General features: G+C 40.9%; 1 long non-coding RNA gene across 1 annotated transcript in view; it reads right to left on the bottom strand.

The window, feature by feature from the left end:
- Window positions 1–21,681, bottom strand: part of LOC148151352 (uncharacterized) — a 124,277-nt gene that overhangs the window by 42,916 nt on the left and 59,680 nt on the right. Inside the window, exon 3 of the long non-coding RNA XR_015754553.1 lies at window positions 7,302–7,446. This is a non-coding gene — a long non-coding RNA (uncharacterized LOC148151352). The remainder of the gene's footprint in view (window positions 1–7,301; window positions 7,447–21,681) is intronic.

Here is a 21,681-nt window from a genome sequence, read left to right as displayed (position 1 = left end):
AAAGCAAAGTTGGCAACTCCTTCCTAAGCAGACAGATAGAACCTTAGTTTCCAATGTCTTAGCAAATGGACAAAATATTCCTGCTTACATTTGTCTTGAATGAGATATTTTCCACTTTTCATTGTTTGACTAGCAATAGCCAAGTACTTGATGGTGAAGCTTATTTGAATAAGGCACTGGAAAAGTCAATATCATTTTGGTGAATGATACTCCATTGCTACTTCTATTAAAAGCAAAAGTTGTTTTGTAAAGAGCGCTTATTTGGTTTTTGCATGCACTGTTCACAGGCCATTTCATTTTGAAAGCTCCTTTATTATTTCTCTGTTGTTTTATTTATTTCTAGATGCCAAGGTTGGAGATTGGCAGAAAGAATTATTAAGACCTCATAATACTTTTTGAGTAATGATTTTTTTGGTAGCTTTGCCAATGTAAATGTTTTTGGTTTTGCTGCCTGTTTTACTATGGGAATTAGGAGAAGATGGTTCGGAAAAAGTTTCTACTAATGGAAAGCTCTGCTATTTCTTCTCAGTCAAATAAATAAGTTCATGGTAGTCACTGTGAGCAGCTCTGACAGATCTCATAATTTGAGCCATTAGACAGCCAATCTTTCCATACTAGTTTCTGCATAGCAACAGGATCAACAAAGAAGTCTGTCTTTAATACTCCATCTGATATTTTGCAGTATTTCAAAGTCTCTGATCTTGACCCTTGCATCTAACATCTGTACTCATCAGTGTAGTAAACTAAGTCCAACCAGTGTTTCTGCAAAACACAATTTTTCAACATCTACCCAGAATACATTTAGGAAAGAAATTCAAATAATTTGTGAAAGCAGGTGATAATATAGCTGAGACATAGAATGTATTGGTTGATAATGATAGGATGACATCCCTGTCCAAGCAAAGAGATAATGGCTTATCCCAAAACCAAAAAAATTAATGGTGAAGGTTTCATTAGGCAAACAGCACTAGCAATTACTGCAATTAGGGCTAATTTGACTGAGTGGGCATAAAGCAAGGACATAATGGCTCTTCTGGTGCAGTGATAGTATTCCTACCTGTGAACCAGGTGACTCTGGGTTCAAATTCCCCCTAGTCGGAAGTGTGTAATAACATTTTTGAGCTGTTTGTTTAGGATGATATCTAAACCAGGAACATGAAGACTGTTGTTAATGTCCCTACCTCTAAGCCAGGAGGCCTATTCCAGAGTTGTTAATATCATCTCTAAACAGAGTTTGTTTTTATTATTAACCCATTTTTCTAATTAACCTGTTCAGATATGTTAATACACACTTCTGGAGCAGATGGGACATGAACCTGAGCTTTCTGGTCTGCGGTAGGGACACTACCACTGTGCCCACAAGAGGGCTCGTTTGTTTAGAAAGTGGATTGGGCAGACACTGGGCTCATATCAGGCAAGGAAACAAACCTAGGCAGCACTATTGAAACCTGCGCAGAGAGATCCAGTGGATTTCAAATCCAATGCCTTTATCTAAATTATGAACGTGTGGGGCTGGTGTGTGGAAGGAGCTGTAACGTTTGGTAGTTAATGAGGTCTATCCATAAATAAAGGTGTCTTGGTTTCTGTCTCACGGAATGACTTGGATCCAGATTGACATTGGCAGGAGAGGATGGATGCTTTAGGTGCAGATTGGAAATTCAGAGTTATTCCAGAAGATTAGTATTGCAGTAACTTTGGAGAAGACTGTCTGCAACCAAGTGCAAAGTGTTAGAATCTGACTTCCCTCTGATGTTTTGTGAATTTGAACCTTGTGATCATGAAAGAAATGAGTGGATATGTGGACACAGTTTATTCGCTTAACAAGACAAAAAAATACAAGGACATAAACAGATTGGTCAGATAGACGTATTAATGGCACATGCAATTTAAGTCTATAATTATGAGGGAGTTGCATTTTGGGAGATGTAACAAGCCAAAAGTCTATTCACTGAATGGCGGGATACAAGGAAGCTCAGAGGAACAGAGGGATCTTGGGGTATCTGTCCAGATATCCTGAAGGTAGCAGGGTAGGTTAATCAGGTAGATAAGAATATGGCATATGGCACGCCTTTGTCAGTTGAGGCATGTATTATTAGAGCAGGGAGGTTTTGTTGGAGCTGTATTAGACTTTGTTTAGGTCATACTTAGAGTACTGTGTGCGGTTCTGGGCCCTACACTATCGAATGATGTAATTGCACTGAAAAGAGTGCAGAGGAGATTCACCAAATTGTTGCCTGGGATGGAGCCCTTTAGCTATAAAGAGAGGCGGGATAATCTTGAGTTTTTTTTTGGAATAAAGACAGTTGAGGGGAGATCTAATAGAGGTGGACAAGATTATGAGGAGCATCAGCAGGGTGAATAGAAAGCAGCTGTTTCCCTTAGTCAAAGACTCAATAACAAGGGGACATAATTTTAAGGTTAAAGTTTGGATGTTGAGAGGGAAAGGAGGAAAATAAATTCACCCAGAGGATGCTGGGAGTCTAGAGTGCTCTGCCTAGAAGGGTAGTTGAGGCAGGTAATCTCACAACCTTTAATAAGTACTTGAAAGAACACTTAAAATGTCACAACATTCAAGACCATAGGCCGAGCGCTATAAAGTGAGACTAGTGTAGATTTAGTGCAGCTTTAGCAGGAGAAACCTGATGGGCAGAAGGACCTCTTTTATATTGTATGACTTTAAAGGATAGCCTTGGTAATGTTGAATCGTCTTCGGAGAAAGTCCAGGTGTTAAGTAATCTCAGAAGAACTGGACACTGAAGAACGTTTGAAGTGGTGAATATTCTGGAGAAGAATATATAATAAAATTTAACAGACTATAAGCAAAATTGCAAATATTCCACTTGTAGATTCCTAGTTAGATTAGATTAGATTCCCTACAGTGTGGAAACAGGGCCTTTGGCCCAACAAGTCCACAACGACCCTCCGAAGAGCAACCCACCCAGACCCATTTCCTTCTGACTAATGCACCTAACACTATGGGCAATTTAGCATGGCCAATTCACTGACCTGCACATCTTTGGACTGTGGGAGGAAACCGGAGCACCCGGAAGAAACCCTTGCAGACACATGTGCAACCTCCACATAGACAGTCACCCGAGGCTAGAATCGGACCTTGGATCCTGGTGCTGTGAGGCAGCAGCACTAACCACTGAGCCACCTTGCCGCCCCTGAGCCACTCTGCCATCCTTTTAATTGCTTGCCTTTAAATTACTAAAATATGCCAATATATTAAATGTGGATAGACTCTGAGTATTAACTAGAGTAAAGTTTTCTGAAAGAAACACTCAAACAGAGCGCCAGAAGCCTTAATATGAATGTTTCTGGGGCAATATTCATCCCCAGTGGTCTTCATGGCTCAATCAGGGCATTCAACAATAACATGAAGCATGGAGTATTCAAAGGAATAAGAAACAGTAATGTGACAGGCTGGAAGCCTCAATACGAAAGGACGATCACAACTAAAATATCTGAGGATAGGAATCAGTGTGTATCTTCTAGAAGACACACTGCAGAAATTCACCAAGACTCCTTAAAGAGCACCTTCCAAACCCATATCTAATATGACCCAGAATAGACAATAGGTGCAGGAGTAGGCCATTCTGCCCTTCGAGCCTGCACCACCATTCAATATGATCATGGCTGATTATCCTTAATCAGTATCCTGTTCCTGCCTTATCTCCATAACCCTTGATTCCACTATCCTTGAGAGCTCTATCCAACTCTTTCTTAAATGAATCCGGAGACTGGGCCTCCACTGCCCTCTTGGGCAGAGCATTCCACACAGCCACCACTCTCTGGGTGAAGAAGTTTCTCCTCATCTCTGTCCTAAATGGTCTACCACGTATTTTTAAGCTGTGTCCTCTGGTTTGGCACTCACCCATCAGCGGAAACATGTTTCCTGCTGCCAGAGTGTCCAATCCTTTAATAATCTTATATGTCTCAATCATATCCCCTCTCAGTCTTCTAAACTCAAGGGTATACAAGCCCAGTCGCTTCAGTCTTTCAGTGTAAGGTAATCCCGCCATTCCAGGAATTGACCTCGTGAACCTATGCTGCACTCCCTCAATAGCCAGAATGTCTTCCCTCAAATTTGGAGACCAGAACTGCACACAGTACTCTAGGTGTGGTCTCACCAGGGCCCTGTACAGCTGCAGAAGAACCTCTTTGCTTCTATATTCAATCCCTCTTGTTATGAAGGCCAGCATACTATTAGCCTTCTTCACTACCTGCTATATCTGCATGCTTACCTTTATTGAGTGGTGTACAAGAACACACAGATCTCTCTGTACTGCCCCTTTACCTAAATTGATTCCATTTAGGTAGTAATCTGCCTTCCTGTTCTTGCCACCAAAGTGGATAACCATACATTTATCCACATTAAACTGCATCTGCCATGCATCTGCCCACTCACCTAACTTGTCCAGGTCACCCTGTAATCTCCTAACATCCTCTTCACATTTCACTCTGCCCACCCAGCTTAGTATCATCAGCAAATTTGTCAATGTTATTACTAATGCCATCTTCTATATCATTAACATATATTGTAAAAAGCTGCGGTCCCAGCACTGATCCCTGCGGTCAGTGCTGCCATTCTGAAATGGAGCCGTTTATCACTACTCTTTGTTTCCTATCAGCCAACCAACTTTCAATCCAAGTTAGTAATTTGCCCCCAATACCATGCGCCCTAATTTTGCTCACTAAAGGGCAGAGATCTGGGAGTTCAGGTCCATTGTACCCTGAAGGTGCCTGCACAGGTGGATAGAATGGTCAAGAAGGCATATGGTATGCTTGCCTTCATCGGATGGGCTATTGAGTGTAACAGTTGGCAGGTCATGTTAAAATTGCACAGCATTGTACAGTTCTGGTCACCACATTACCAAACAAATGTGGACACTTTGGAGAGGGTGCAGAGAAGGTTTACGAGGATGTTGCCTGGTATGGAAGGTGCTAGCTATGAAGAGAGGTTGAGTAGGTTAGGATTGTTTTCATTAGAAAACAGGAGATTGAGGGGGGTCCTGATTGAGGTCTACAAAATCATGAAGGGTATAGACAGGGTGGACAGAGATAAGCTTTTTCCCAGGGTGAGGGATTCGATAATGAGAGGTCACACATTCAAGGTGAGAGGAGAAAGGTTTAGGGGGATACACGCAGAGAGTACTTTACACAGAGGGTAGTAGTTGCCTGGAACGCATTGCTAGCAGGTAGTAGAGGCAGGCATGGTAGATTCATTTAAAGTGTGTCTGGACAGACGCATGAGTCGGTGGGGAGCAGAGGGATACAGATCCTTCGGAATTAGATGATAAGTTTAGACCATGGATTTGTATTGGCACAGGCTTGGAGGGCTGAAGGGCCTGTTCCTGGGCTGTAAATTTTCTTTGTTTTTTTTTTGTTCTTTGTTCATTATCCTTCAAGTGAAGAAGTCTTTCTTCATCTCAGTCCTAAATAACATAATATAAATAGTATATCCTGAGACAGTGTCCCTTGCTTCTAATCTCCACAACCAAGGTAAATATTCTCCCTGCATCTAATCTGTCTCGACTGTTTCAATCAGAATCCCTCTCATCCTTCCAAACATTAGCGAATACTGACCCTGCTGAACCAGTCTCTTCTGATAGTGTAGACTGTCATCCCCAGAGTCAGCCTTGTGAACCTCTGCTGCATTCCATCTATAGCAAGTATATCCTTTATTAGGTAGGAACAACAAAATTGGTGCAATACCCAACATCCTTGGTCTCACCAAGGCCCTCTATAACATCAATAAGACATCTGTTCTTCTGAACTTATATCCACTTGCAATGAAGGCACCTACCAGTCTACTTTCATTGACTGGTTTTGCAAGGACACCTTTGTATGTGGATGTAGGTTTGCTTGCCGAGCTGGTAGGTTCATTTCCAGATGTTTTGTCACCCTACTAGGTAACATCTTCAGTGGGCCTCCGGGCTAAGCACTGTTGATAATTCCTGCTTTCTATTTATATGTTTGGGTTTCTTTGGGTTGGTGATGCCTTTTCTTGTGCTGACATCATTTCCTGTGGTGATGTCATTTCCTGTTCTTTTTCTCACGGGGTGGTAGATGAGGTCTAACTCAATGTGTTTGTTGATAGAGTTCCGGTTGGAATGCCATGCTTCTAGGAATTCTTGTGCGTGTCTCTGTTTGGCTTGTCCTAGAAGGAATATGTTGTCCCAGTCAAAGTGGTGTCCTTCTTCCTCTGTATGTAAGGATGCTAGTGAAGAGCGTCATGCCATTTTGTGGCTAGTTGATGTTCATGTATCCTGGTGGCTAGTTTTCTGCCTGTTTGTCCAATGTAGTGTTTGTTACAGTTCTTGCACGGTATTTTGTAAATAACATTAGTTTTGCTTGTTGTCTGTATAGGGTCTTTCAAGTTCATTAGCTGCTGTTTTAGTGTGTTGGTGGGTTTGTGGGCTACCATGATGCCAAGGGGTCTGAGTAGTCTGGCAGTCATTTCCGAGATGTCGTTGATGTGGGGGAGAGTGGCTAGGTTTTCTAGACGCGTTTTGTCTGCTTGTTTGGATTTGTTGCTGAGAAATTTGCAGACTGTGTTCATTGGGTACCCGTTCTTTTTGAATATATTGTATAGGTGATTTTCCTCTGCTCTGCGTACTTCCTCTGTGCTGCAGTGTGTGGTGGTTTGTTGGAATAATGTTCTGATGCAGCTTCGTTTGTGCATTTTGGTTACATCTGTAGTTCAAAACGTCTGGAAATGAACCTTCCAGATCAGTGAGCAAACCTACATCCAGAACCTCAACCTGAGCTACAAATCTTCTCAAAACTCGCTGACACCTTTGTATGTCTACATTTCTCAATATATCCAAACATACCATATCTACTAGTTCTCCTAATCTATTCTACTAGTTATATCCTCAAAACTAGTTATATCTTGTTAAGCAAGAATGGCTTTCACCAAAACTATCCTGTCTTTGTCCAACCGCCTTTAATGGTTTCTAAATGTTCTGCTATCATGTTCTTTTATAACAGACTCTAGCATTTTTCCCATTACTGATATTAGGATAACTGGTATGTAGTTCTCCACATTCCTACTCCTCCTTCCCTCGTTAAATAGTGGGGTTATATTTACCATCTCCAATGTGTAGGAACTGTTCCAGAGGCTACAGAAGATAGACAACAAACATTCAATATTTTCAATTCTGCCTCCTTTAGTACTAAAGAAGATTATCAGGTCCTGGTGATCTGTCAGGCTTTATTCCCATTAATTCCCAGCATCATTTTCTTTCTTTAATTCTACAACCCAAAATACGATTGGTAATCACGTGTATTCTTACCTTTGTCACTTTGTACTTTTCTGGTGAACCTCTGTCAGATGTCAGTATTTTGTTTACTTTAAATTCATCCTGGAATTCAGTTGCTAGTGAGGTACCACAAGGATTTGTTTTGGGTCCACTGTTGTTTGTCATTAATATAAATAACCTGGATGAGGGCATAGAAGGATGGGTTAATAAACTTGCAAATAACACCAAGGTCAGTAGAGTTGTGGAAAGTGATGAAGAATGTTGTAGATTACAGAGAGACATAGCTGCAGAGCTGGGTTGAGAGGTGACAAATGGAGTTTAATGCGGAAAAGTGTGAGGTGATTCACTTTGTAAGGAGTAACAGGAATGCAATGTAGTGGGCTATTGGTAAGATTCTTGGTAGTGTAGATGAGCAGAGAGATCTGGGTGTCCAGGTAAATAGATCCTTGAAATTTGCCACCCAGGTAGATAGGGTTGTTAAGAAGGCATGCGGTGAGTTTGCGTTTACTGGTAGAGGGACTGAGTTTCAGAAACATGAGATCATGCTGCAGCTGTACAAAACTCTGGTGCAGCCACATTTGGAGTATTGTGTACAGTTCTGGTCACCACATTATAGGAAGGATGTGGAAGTTTTGGAAAGGATTCAGAGGAGCTTTACTAGAATGTTGCCTAGTATGAAGGGAAGGTCTTATGAGGAAAGACTGAGGGACCTGAGGCTGTTTTCATTAGAGAGAAGAAGGTTGAGAGGCGACTTAATTGAGACATATAAGGTAATCAGAGGGTTAGATAGGGTGGACAGTGAAACCGTTTTTCCTCAGATGGTGATGCCTCGCACGAGGGGACATAGCTTTAAATTGAGGGGTAGTATATATAGGTCAGACGTCAGAGGTAGTTTCATTACTCAGAGAGTAGTAGGGGCATGGAATGTACTGTCTGCAACAGTAGTAGACTCGCCAACTTTAAGGGCATTTAAATGGTCATTGGATAGATGTATGTATGAAAATGAAATAGTGTAGGTTAGATGGGCTTCAGATTGGTTCCACAGGTTGGCACAACTTCAAGGGCCATAGGACCTGTACTGTGCTGTAATATTCTATGTTCTATGTTCTGTTTCTGAAGGTTATGTTTGGCACCTTTTGTGAAGACTCATGGATTCCTCTTTGTTCACTAATACCCTTAAGGGAAGGAAACTGCTATCCTTACCTGGTCTGCCCTACATATGGCTCCAGACCCACAATAATGTGGGTGACTCTTAACTGCCCTCTGGGCAATTAGGGATGGACAATAAATGCTGTCTAGTGTTATGAAAGTATAGGTGTGTCCTGTACCTTTAAGAGAGAGTGGGAAGGACTGATTGAAAGCACAGATTGTGCTGAACAATTTAAAAATATAACATTTTGTTGTGAAACAATTAGCTTGAGCTGCATTGCCATGGTACACAATAAATTCAAATTTGGCCAATCCATTTAAGTTATGCACCAAGATATGAAAATCCAATTGAATTTGAATTTAAATGTTTTGATGACATCAAACCAATGAGATAGTCCAATGTTTTGAAATATATAAAATCGGGTATTTTGAATAGTTGGGGAGAATGGCAAAGAGCAGCCAAGCACCAACTGACTGCTAGCAGAATAGCTCCCTGAAAGGTACCTATCCATAAGAAATCTGTGCAACAGAAGACCAAAGAAAACACAACCCAAGAAAATCTACAAAGAAAAATCTACAAAGGAACATCGATGTCGCTGGCTCGTTTTGAAACCTGATTTTTTTTTTTGTAAATCTTAATCGGGATTTTTAATCAGACCAGTATTGTAGAATGGGAGGTAAAAGATAGGTTTAAGATAAAGGAGTCATAAATAGTTGTTGTCTGATGTTTTCTTTTGGACTTAAAGAATAAAATTATTATTTTTTTCATTAAGTAGTGATATTTGGGATAGTTCTTTGCCACTTGAAATTTCAGATTAAGGCGTAAGGTGAGCTTTTCTGTGTGTCTGGTTTAAATTAGCAGAAGGATTTACTCCATGTTATAACAGTTTGGAGGTACTTCACCAGGATTTGAACAGTTTAGATATCAGATTCATGGTTTGTATAGGTTTAGACAGATCCAGCCTGAGATTTGGACAGATTTGAGTAGATTTGGGGATGAGAAAAGCCCACTAAATTTATACACTTGCAGGTTAGTGTTCTAGAGCTTTAAATAAAAATTAGTGAGACAATTTGTTTAATTTCAGTGATTTGTGGTTGGTTAAATTAAAAGTGAGAGAAATGGCTCTTAAAATTGCTAAAGAGGTTCTGGGATTTGAAGATGATTCCCAAATTTGCTAAGAAAGTTTAGAAAGAAAAGAAAAGACCATACTTTTAGAATTAGCAAAGAGGTTAGAATTGGGTTTAACCAAGGACAAAAGTAAAGTGGAAATTATAACAGAATTACACAAACACATAGATGTGTCAGAGAGACAGACAAGTGCAATGGAGTTAGAAAAACTTAAATTACAATGGAGAAAAATGGAATTCGAAGATAAACAAAGGGAGAGAGAAAGGAAGAGAGAAAGGAAGAAGAGAGAGAGAAAGTTCTTCACTGAGCAAAGAGAAAGAAGAAGAAAGGGAGAGAGAAAGAGAGAGAAGAAAAAGAAAGAGGGAGAAGGTTCGTAGCTGAGGAAAAAGAGAGAATTTGAACTTGAGAAATTGCAACTTAGTCAGCAAAGTCAAGTGAACAGATGGAGATTAAAACAGAAGGTTAAAACAGACATATACACAAATATGTCAAAATCCTGCCACATTTTGATGAGAAAGGTGTCAAAACCTTCTGTATTTCATTTGAAAAATTGGCTAGACAGATGTGGTGGTTCAAGGATTTATGGGTAATGCTAGTTCAGACTAAACTAGTAGGCAGAGCTAATGAGGTATTTGCTTTGTGTTAGAGAGATTATGAAGAGGTCAAACAGGCTATTTTAAATGCATATGAATTAGTACCAGAAGCGTGTAGACAGCGGTTCAGGAACATAAAGAAGGAACCAAGTCAAACTTATGTTGAGTTCGAAAGATTTAAACATGGTCATTTTGATAGATGGGTGCGGGCCTTAAAAAATAGATAAGACCTATGAGGCTCTAAGGGAGATTATTCTGCTGGAGGAGTTTAAAAACTCATTTCCAGGAATGATGAGGATTCACGTGGATGTACAGAAAGCTCAAGAAATGAGAAGGGCAGCAGAATTAGCAGATGAATACATGTTGGTGCATAATACAAGCTTCTGGCCAGAATTTCGTCCTGTAAGGGATAGAAGTTGGGAGAAGGGGAGATCCTACACTACGAAACAAGGAGTGGAGAACACTATTAAGTGTTTACCACAGGTTAAAAATGAAGCTCGAGAGGGTGGAAAGGAGGTGAAAGGCCCCAGCTGTTTCCACTGTGGTAAAGTGGGACACGTATAGTCACAGTGCTGGTCACAGTGGGAAAAGATGTTAAAAAAAGAAGCTAAGCCAGTGGCATTAATGAAAGTAGTAAAAGAAACCCTAAGAAAAGCTGAGCAGCTGCATGAGAGTGCACAGCCTAGGCAAGGGCTGGGTATGGAATTAGTGCCTGATCTCTATAAAAAATTTGCCTCTGTGTGTAAAGTTTACTCAGAAAGAACAGGGGGAGAAGGGCAAGAAGTTATAATTGTGAGAGATGCAGGATCTAACCAGTCTCTAATAATAAGAGATGAGCGAATTTGCACTCTTTCAGATCTATTATCTGAGAGTGTAGCAATTTGTGGGATAGTTGGACAATGTACAATCAGGTTGGAGTGCCAACTCAAGACTGGGGAAGTAACAGTGGAAGTGATTGACAGAGTGTCAGTTCTAGAAATCCAATTTGTTCTTGGGAATGACTTGGCAGGATCCAAAGTGGAAATGACACCCCTTGTTGTGGAGAAGCCCGAGGAAGACCAAGAAACTGAGTTAAAAGAAAAATATCCTGGTATTTTCCCAGACTGTGCAGGAGCATCCGGAATACGGTGGGTGAACTTGCAGCATGGGTTGGTACCTGGGACTTCGCTGTTGTGGCCATTTTGGAGACATGGATAGAGCAGGGACAGGAATGGTTGTTGTAAGTTCCAGGATTTAGATGTTTCAGTAAGAGCAGAGAAGATGCTAAAAGAGGGGGAGGTGTGGCATTGTTGGTCAAGGACAGTATTACCAATTGCAGAAAGCATTTTTGGGGACTCATCAACTGAGGTAGTATGGGCTGAGGTTAGAAACAGGAAAAGAGAGGTCACCCTGTTGGGAGTTTTCTATGGACCCCTAAATAGTTCCAGAGATGTAGAGGATAGGATAGCAAAGATGATTCTCGATAGGGGTGAGAGAGACAGAGTAGTTGTCATGAGGGACTTCAACTTTCCAAATATTGACTGGGAACACTATTGTATGAGTATTATAGATGGATCAGTTTTTGTCCAGTGTGTGCAGGAGGGCTTCCTGACACAGTATGTAGACAGGCCAACAAGGCGTGAAGCCACATTAGATTTGGTACTGGGTAATGAGCCCGGCCAGGTGTTAGACTTGGAAGTAGGTGAGCACTTTGGTGATAGTGATCACAATTCTGTTATATTGACTTTAGTAATAGAAAGGGATAGGTGTATACCACTGGGCAGCTGGGGGAAAGGCAAGATTTAGGAAGCATAGGATGGGGAAGGAAACTGCAAGGGATGGGCACATTAGAAATGTGGATCTTATTCAAGGAAAAGCTCCTGTGTGTTCTAGATAAGTATGTACCTGCCAGGCAGGGAGGAAGCCGTAGAGTGCGGGAGCCGGGGTTTACGAAGGAAGTGGAATCTCTGGTCAAGAGGAAGAAGAAGGCTTATGTTAGGATAAGATGTGAAGGCTCAGTTAGGGTGCTTGAGGGCTACAAGGTAGCCAGGAAAGACCTAAAGAGAGAGCTCAGAAGAGCCAGGAGGAGACATGAGAAGTTGTTGGGCGGATAGGATCAGGGTAAGCCCTAAGGCTTTCTATAGGTATTTAAGGAATAAAAGAATGACGAGAGTAAGATTAGGGCCAATCAAGGATAGTAGTGGGAAGTTGTGTGTGGAGTCAGAGGAGATAAGGGGAAGCACTAAATGAATATTTTTGACAGTATTCACTCTAGAAGACGACAAAGTTGTCGAGGAGAATACTGAGATACAGGCTACTGGACTAGGTGGGATTGAGGTTCACAAGGAAGAGGTATTAGAAATCCTGCAGAGTGTGAAAATAGATAAATCCCCTGGGCCGGATGGGATTTATCCTAGGATCCTCTGGGAAGCCAGGGAGGAGATTGCCGACCCTTTGGCATTGATCTTTAAATCGTCATTGTCTACAGGAATAGTGCCAGAAGACTGGAGGATAGCAAATGTGGTTCCCCTGTTCAAGAAGGGGAGTAGAGACAACCCTGGTAATTATAGACCAGTGAGCTTTACTTCAGTTGTTGGTAAAGTGTTGGAAAAGGTTATAAGAGATAGGATTTATAATCATCTAGAAAAGAATAATTTGATTTGGGATAGTCAGCACGGTTTTGTGAAGGGTAGGTCGTGCCTCACAAACCTTATTGAGTTCTTTGAGAAGGTGATCAAACAGGTAGATGAGAGTAAACCGGTTGATGTGGTGTATATGAATTTCAGCAAGGCGTTTGATAAGGTTCCCCACAGTAGGCTATTGTACAAAATGCGGAGGAATGGGATTGTGGGAGATACAGCAGTTTAGATCAGTAATTGGCTTGCTGAAAGAAGACAGAGAGTGGTGGTTGATGGGAAATGTTCATCCTGGAGTCCAGTTACTAGTGGTGTACCACAAGGGTCGGTGTTGGGTCCACTGCTGTTCGTCATTTTTATAAACGACCTGGATGAGGGCATAGAAGGGTGGGTTAGTAAATTTGCAGATGACACTAAGTTCGGTGGAGTTGTGGATAGTGACAAAGGATGTAGTAGGTTACAGAGAGACATAGATAAGCTGCAGAGCTGGGCTAAGAGGTGGCAAATGGAGTTTAATGCGGACAAGGGTGAGGTGATTCATTTTGGTCGGAGTAACCAGAATGCAAAGTACTGGGCTAATGGTAAGATTCTTGGTAGTGTAGATGAGCAGAGTGATCTCGGTGTCCATGTACACAGATCTTTGAAAGTTGCCACCCAGGTTGACAGGGTTGTTAAGAAGGCATACAGTGTTTTAGTTTTTATTAATAGAGGGATCGAGTTCCAGAACCATGAGGTTATGCTACAGCTGTACAAAACTCTGGTGCGGCTGCACTTGGAGTATTGTGTACAGTTCTGGTCACCGCATTATAAGAAGGATGTGGAAGCTTTGGAAAGGGTGCAGAGGAGATTTACTAGGATGTTGCCTGGTATGAGGGAAGGTCTTACGAGGAAAGGCTGAGGGACTTGAGGCTGTTTTCATTAGAGAGAAGAAGGTTGAGAGGTGACTTAGTAGAGACATATAAGATAATCAGAGGGTTAGATAGGGTGGACAGGGAGAGCCTTTTTCCAAGTATGGTATCTGTGAGCACGAAAGGGCATACCTCTAAATTGAGGGGTGATAGATATAGGACAGATGTCAGAGGTAGTTTCTTTACTCAGAGAGTAGTAAGGGTATGGAATTCTTTGCCTGCAATGGTAGTAGATTCGTCAACTTTAAGTACATTTAAGTCGTCATTGGACAAGCATATGGACTTACATGGAATAGTGTAGGTTAGATGGGCTTCAGATTGGTATGACAGGTCAGCGCAACATCGAGGGCTGAAGGGCCTGTACTGCGCTGTAATGTTCTATGTTCTATGATGCAAAAACTAAAGAGAAAGATGAAGGAGTTGAGGTTTGATGTGATAGTGCACGAAAAACCTGAACAGGCAGTGGGTCAGACAGAGGTGTTTCGTCCTGAAAGGCTAATGGACTTGCAACAGAAAGACAAGATGATAAAAGATTTTTATGTGGATACGTACTCAGAAAAGGAGGCAGAGAATATTCCGGAGGGTTATTATCTGAAAGATAGAATCCTAAGACAAAAATGGAGACCATGGCAGCTTAGTGCAGACAAGAAATAGGCTTAAGTGCACCAGACTGTGTTGCCGGTAGCTTACAGACAGGAAGTGTTACAGGTAGCACATGACCTACCTGTAGAAGGTCACCTAGGTGTATGAAAGACTCGGGCTAAGGTATAAAAACATTTTTATTGGCCTGCAATGCACAAGGATTTGGTTTTCCCGTACATGTCATACATGCCAAATGGTAGGTAAACCACAAGTGGTAATAAAATCATCACCTTTGTTGTCAATTCCCACATTCAAAGAACTTTTCACATGAGTTATAATCGATTGTGTAGGTTCCCTCCCAAGAACTAAAAATGGGAACCAGTGCTTGTTAACCATAATGGATGTGTCTACCAGATTTCCGGAGGCAATTCCATTGCGGAGTATTATGGTAAAAAAGGTGGTAGAGAAGTTAGTAGCTTTCTTCTCACGGTATGTGATACCCAGAGAGGTTCAGTCAGACTGATGGTCTGATTTTACTGTTAGGCTGTTTAATGAGGTCATGGATAGCTTAGGTACACAGCACTTTAAATCCAGTGTTTATCATCCTGAATCCTGGGGATCTTTAGGAAGATGGCATTGACCTTGAAGATCATGTTGAGAGCATACTGTCAGGATTACTAGAATGATTGAGATAAAGGTATCCCATTAGTATTGTTTGCCACTGGAGATGCCCCAAATGAATCTACTCAGCTTACTCCTTTCGAGTTAATATTCGGACATGAACTGAGAAGCCCTTTGAAACTAATTAAAGAGAAATTGACAGGACCGAATTCAGAAACCTCAAACTTAGATTATATATCAGAAGTGAGGGAGCAGTTAAATCGAGTCAGTGTGATAACTAAACAGAACCTAAACAGGGCACAGCATAGAATGAAGCAGGTGGCAGATAAAAGCTCTGAGATTTTCCCAAGGGGATGATGTGTTAGTACTGTTACCAGTGATAGGAGATCCCTTCAAAGACAGGTTTAGTGGTCCCTAACAAATTGAGAAAAAGTTGAGTCAGGTAATCCATCTGGTAAAGATGCCAGATAGAAAAAAAGCAGTATTGGGTATGTCATGTGAATATGTTGAAACCATATTATTGTAGAGAGAAAGAACTGGTGAAACAGGTGTTAGTTATTGCCCTGCAGAGTGAGGAATCAAATCCACATGTTGTGGATTTTAATGTGCCTCAAAATTTATTAAAAAGAAGTCCTTAAGGAGTGGGATAGGTTAGTAAACTACCTGTCTCATGGCCACAAAGCACAGTTAAAAGGTTTGTTACTGCAGTATGAGGGCATATCTAGGAATCAGATGGGAACGAGTAATACTATTGTACATGAAGTAAACATAGGGAATAATGTTCTGATAAAACAACACCCATATCGGCTTAATCCTTTCAAAGCCAGACAGGTCCAGAAGGAGGTGGAGGCCATGCTCGATGAGGATATCATCAAACCAAGCCTGAGCGAGGGGAGTCTTAGTTCCCAAACAAGATGGGACTCCACAATTTTGCGTGGATTATCAGAAGGTCAACACCGTAACAAAATCGGATTCATATCCAATACCAAGATTGGAGGACTGTATCAAGGAAGTTGGACTTATTTTGGCAGGTACCTGTATCAGAGACAGTGGAATAAATTTCTGCATTTGTAACCCCAAATGGGCTATATCAATTTAAAGTGATGCCCTTTAGAATGAAGAATGCACCCACCACTTTCCAAAGACTCATGAACAGAGTTGTGGGTGGGTTAACAAACTGTGCAGTCTATTTGAATGATGTAGTAATCTTATGAAAGATCACATGGTACAGTTGGCAGAGCTCTTTGAAAGACCAAGAGAAGCAAAGCTGGTAATAAACTTAAACAAAACTGAATTCATGAAAGCAGAGGTGTCATTCTTGGATCACAACATCGGTTATGGAAGGTTGACCCCACAGAATGCAAAGTTGAAGGCCATCGAGGAATTTCCACGACCAACAAAGAAAGAAGTGCTTCGATTTTTGAGACTAAGCAGATTCTCTCGGAAGCTTGCTCCAAACTTCAGCAGTGTAATGGTACTGTTAACAGATTTGCTGAAGAACACAAATTTTCAGTGGACCGAACAATGCCAGGAGGCCTTTGACAATTTAAAAGCAATATTAACCACCACACCAGTTTTAGCTACACCAAACTTTTTTAAACCCTTCAAAGTTGCCAGCGATGCTAGTAACATTGGAGCTGGAGCTGTATAGCTATTGAAAGATGATGATGGAATTGAACTGCCAGTTGGTTATTTTTCAAAGAAACTCAACATCCACAAGAGGAAGTACTCCATGATTGAAAAAAATCTATTGAGTTTGGTACTGGCCTTACAACATTTTAATGTGTACATCATGAACAATGTGTCAAAGACAGTTGTGTACATGATCACAATCCTCTTACATTCTTTGAGCACTTTAAAGGCAAGAATATGAAGCTATTTCTATGGAGTCTTATGTTACATACTTTTAACTCACAAATCATACATGTTGTGGGTCATAAGAATGTAATCACAGGTACCTTATCGTGGATTTAACTGATAAAGTTTAGATGAGATAGGTATCTATTCCATGCTATACATATGTATGGGAAGATATTAATATGAACTTAGACGAAAGTCATATGTGTGTCATGTTAATGTGGTTAAGGAATAGAGAAAAAATATGAAGCCATCTTTTCATTATGATGGTTCCATTCTTGTTAAGGGGGGTGGTGTTATGAACGTGTAGGTGTGTACTGTACCTTTAAGAGGGAGTGCAAGCTGGCAAGGACTGACTGAAAGTACAGAGTGTGCTGAACAATGTAACATTTGGTTGTGAAACAAATAGTGGAGCTGTGTTGCCATGGTACACAACAAATTCAAAATTGGCCAATAGTTTAAATTATGCCAATTTTAAACTCCAAAGCCAGGAATGACTCATAGACTCCTAAGTGTTCACCAATGACCCTAAAGGAAGGAAACTGCCAACCTTACCCTTGTCTGATCTGCACATAAATCCAGACCCACAATAACATGGGTGACTCTTATCTGCCTGCTGGGCAATTAGGGATGGGCAATAAATGCTGCTTAGCCAGCAATGCCCTTATCCTGTCAATGAATAGAGAAAAAAACATCCATGCTGTTCAACAAACATCTGAATAAAGTAGTCCCATTTTTCATCTCTTGATACAGCAACACAAAAAAAATGAATATCTAAATATTTCTTAGATGTTTTGAATTTGCTATGATCCCAGCAGATGTTATTGTTGGATCAGTCAGATTCCAGACTGAAACTTGACTTGATAGAATACATTTTGTTTTGTTTTGGTTTAACAAAATGGTTTCTCACTGAAAGATAAGCATACATGACTGCAGATTTTGAGTTAACAATAAGACAAAAGTTTATTAATAAAATAAATGATGATAAAATATAACTGCTTATAATATAAGTTCAACACTTTTTAAACACACCATAAAAACATAATCCCATTAATCACAAATCATTCCTTTATAAAGTGAAAACAAAAGTAGCTTTTGTATAATAACCAAAGCATGTGCCTGGTACCATACACTAAAGCATACTTCTCATCATACTCAAAGACAACACTCATACATTAATCACACCAGAGTCCCTGTGTCTAACACCTTGAAAAGTTTAAATCAATTGAGATTTTAATTTATAGACTAGAATTGCAGATAGATTCTTTCTGGAGCTATTATACATCTGAGCTTAAATGCACTCCATTTTAAGGAAACTCTTCAAGGTTTTATCCCAACACTTCTGGTCAGGGAATAACACTAACTCTATACTCTAAGGTAATCTAGCTTTATCACATCCTCCCCTTCTCAGGAGCATTGATCTTTAAAAGCTCATCATCAAAGAATTTCACATGACTGCTCAAAATTAAACTAACACTTAAAAAAATCTCTAAACTCTGGATGGTTCCTTTAATCTTTAAATAATCTCTCCTGACCTTCCAAACTGAAGCTCGTTTATTTTGTTTGGTTATAAAGCCATAACAATGTAAACAAAAACCCATTCATTCTGAAGTTAGGCTCATAAAATATATCACCAGCTACAGAAATACTTGCAAGTTAACTTTTAACTTTGAAAAACTCATAAGTCACTAACTCAAAAATCAAAAACACACCATCTTCATCACAGACAATCACACTTTCAGGCAGTGAGTTCCAGGATCCTATCACCCTCTGGGTGAAAACATTTCTCCTTCACTCCCCTCTTAGCCTTCAGTCTTTTAGTTTAATTCTATGACCCCCTGATTATTTACACATCCACTAATGGAAGAAGTGTCTTCCTATGCACTCTAACTATGCCCCTTTTAATTTTATACATCTCTATCTGGTCCCATCTCAACCTTTTAAAAGCAAAATACTGCAGATGTTGGAAATCCAAAGTAAAACCAGAAAATGCTAGTGAAATACAGCAGATCTGGAATAACTATGAATAGAGAAACAGAGCTAAAATTTCATGTCTTCATTTTCAGAACTTTTCTGATAGGACTGAATCTACACCCCCTAATTTACCTGCCTTGCTATCTTCAGGATATGCACATCGATGTCCCTGGATCTCTGCCACTATCCTGAGTCTTATCATTTATAGTATAATCTCTTGCCTTGTTAACCCTCCTCAAGTGCAATACCACACACTTTTCCAGATTGTATTCTTTTCTTAAAATCTTTTATGGGATGTTGACATTTATTGCCCATCCCTAAATGCTCTTGAACTAAGTGGCTTGGTGAGCCACTTCAGAACGAACTTAGAATATAAATATTCATCTGAAGTTCCATGTAAGCCAGGCCAGGTTAGGACAGGAGATTTCCTTCCCTGAAGGACAATAGCAAACTAAGTATGTTTTTAAGATAATCATCACTGATTACATGGTCACTGACTAGGCTAACTTTTTGTTCCAAGATTTTTAAACCAAATTCAAATTTTACTGTCTGTCATGGTGAAATTTGATCACATGTCCTTAGAACATTAGGCTGGAGGCCTGAATTATAATCCCGTGATATTACTATTATCCGACTACCTCTGCTCACCTGCCTTGTCTTTGGTGTCCTCCTGAAATTTACGTCACTATTTACCACCCTTCCAAATTATCTGTCATCTGCCAATGTCTTGGTCAAGCTCATCATTTAAGTTCACATCATTATCGTACAATGCAAATAACAAAGGCTCTAGCACTGAACCCTGCAGACGTGGAAACAGATTGTCATGACAGAAATATCCCTCTACCATCACCCTCTGCTTCCTGCCTTTCAGACAATTAATATTCCACTTTTCCTTGGATCCCTTAGATTCTTACTTTCTTGACTAGTCTGTCATGGAGGACCTTACTAAATTACTTTGTTAGCATTCATGTAGACCACATCAAATGCATTAATCTCATCAACATTCCAGATTATCTTCTGAAAAAACTTAATCAAATAAATCAAACATGATCTTCCGTCAATAAATCTAACCTGATTATCCCTGATTAATCTATATCTCTCCAAGTGCAAACATATCCTGTCCCTCAGAATTATTTTAAATAACTTTCCAGTCACCCAGGTTAGAATGACTAGCTTGTAGTTTCCTGTTCGGTCCCTTCACTTTTTGTAAAAATGGAACAATTTTAGGATGTCTCTGGAACTTCACACCAGGCCAGAGAGGATTTGTAAATTATTTCCATGATCCTGATATTTCATTCCTTGCATCCCTCAACAGCCTGCGATATATCCCATCCAAGCCTGTGGATAGATCCACTTTTAAGGCTGCTAAACTCACCAGTACCTCCTGTCCCTATGTTAATTTTTCTAATATTTCACAGCCCTCCACTTGATGTCTATATCTACATTGTCATTTTCTATTGTGAAGACCGACACAAAGTTTTTACTGAGGACTGTGCCTGCATTTTCTGGATCCACATACAAAAATCTCTATACCTAAAATTGTCCCAAATGACAATGTCCCAAATACTTTCCATAGTTACTCTCTTGATCCCAAGACATTCTTTAAAAAAAAATGTGGATTTTCCTTTATTCTACCCACCAATTCTTTCTCATGTACTCTCTTAGCTTTCCTAAATTTCTTTCTAAGCTCCTCCCTGCACTTTTTTTACTCTCTACAGACCCTGACAGATTCTCAGAATCTACCATTAAAAACATAGAAAAATGGAAAATTGGAGCAAGAATAGTCCATTTGGCCCTTCAAATCTGCTGTGCCATTCATTATGATCATGACTGATTATCCAGCCTGTTACCGTTTTCTCGCCATTATCCTTTGATCCCTTTAGCCCCCAAGTGCTGTATCCGACTCCTTGAAATCATCCAAAGTTTTGACCTTGACTGCCTTTTGTGGTAGTGAGTTTCACAGGCTCACCACTCTCTAAGTGATGAAATTTCTGCTCATCTCATTCCTAAATAATTCAGACAAAAGCCCTTCATCATGAATAGAGGCAGGGTGCCTGTTGTGGAGAGATAAATGAGAGGGAGGTGGGGGTGGGGAGAAAGTAGCATAGAGTACAATAAATGAATGGGGGTGGGGATGGAGGCGATAGGTCAGAGAGGAGGGTGGGGGAAGTAGCAAAGAGTACAATGGGTAAATGGGGGTGGGGATGAAGGTGATAGGTCAGAGAGGAGGGTGGAGTGGATAGGTGGAAAGGAAGATAGGCAGGTAGGACAGGTCATGAGGGTGGTGCTGAGCTGGAAGACTGGAGCTGGAGTGAGGTGGGGGAAGGGGAAATGAGGAAACTGGTGAAATCCACATTGATGCCCTGGGGTTGAAGTGTTCCGAGGCGGAAGATGAGGTGTTCTTCCTCCAGGCGTCGGGTGGTGAGGGAGCGGCGGTGGAGGAGGCCCAGGACCTGCATGTCCTCAGCAGAGTGGGAGGGGGAGTTGAAATGTTGGGCCACAGGGCGGTGGAGTTGATTGGTGCGGGTGTCCCAGAGATGTTCCCTAAAGCGCTCTGCAATGAGACGTCCAGTCACCCCAATGTAGAGGAGACTGCATTGGGAGCAACGGATACAATAAATGACATTGGTGGATGTGCAGGTGAAACTTTGATGGATGTGGAAGGCTCCTTTGGGGCCTTGGATGGAGGTGAGAGAAGAGGTGTGGGCGCAGGTTTTGCAATTCCTGTGGTGGCAGGGGAAGGTGCCAGGATTGGAGGGTGGGTTGAAGGGGGGCCTGGACCTGACCAGGTAGTCACGGAGGGAACGGTCTTTGCGGAAAGCGGAAATGGGTGGGGAGGGAAATATATCCCTGGTGGTGGGGTCTGTTTGGAGGTTGCAGAAATGTCGTCGGATGATTTGGTTTATGTGAATTTCTGCCACCTATCCACTCCACCCTCCTCTCTGACCTATCACCTTCATCCCCATCCCCATTCACCCATTGTAT

Source organism: Chiloscyllium plagiosum, unplaced genomic scaffold, assembly GCF_037043375.1.
Source record: "Chiloscyllium plagiosum isolate Xiang-an unplaced genomic scaffold, Cpla_swu_hap1 HiC_scaffold_3, whole genome shotgun sequence".
Taxonomy (NCBI): domain Eukaryota; kingdom Metazoa; phylum Chordata; class Chondrichthyes; order Orectolobiformes; family Hemiscylliidae; genus Chiloscyllium; species Chiloscyllium plagiosum.
Note: the sequence above shows the minus strand (reverse complement) of the source record. Positions and strands in the feature narration are given on the sequence as shown.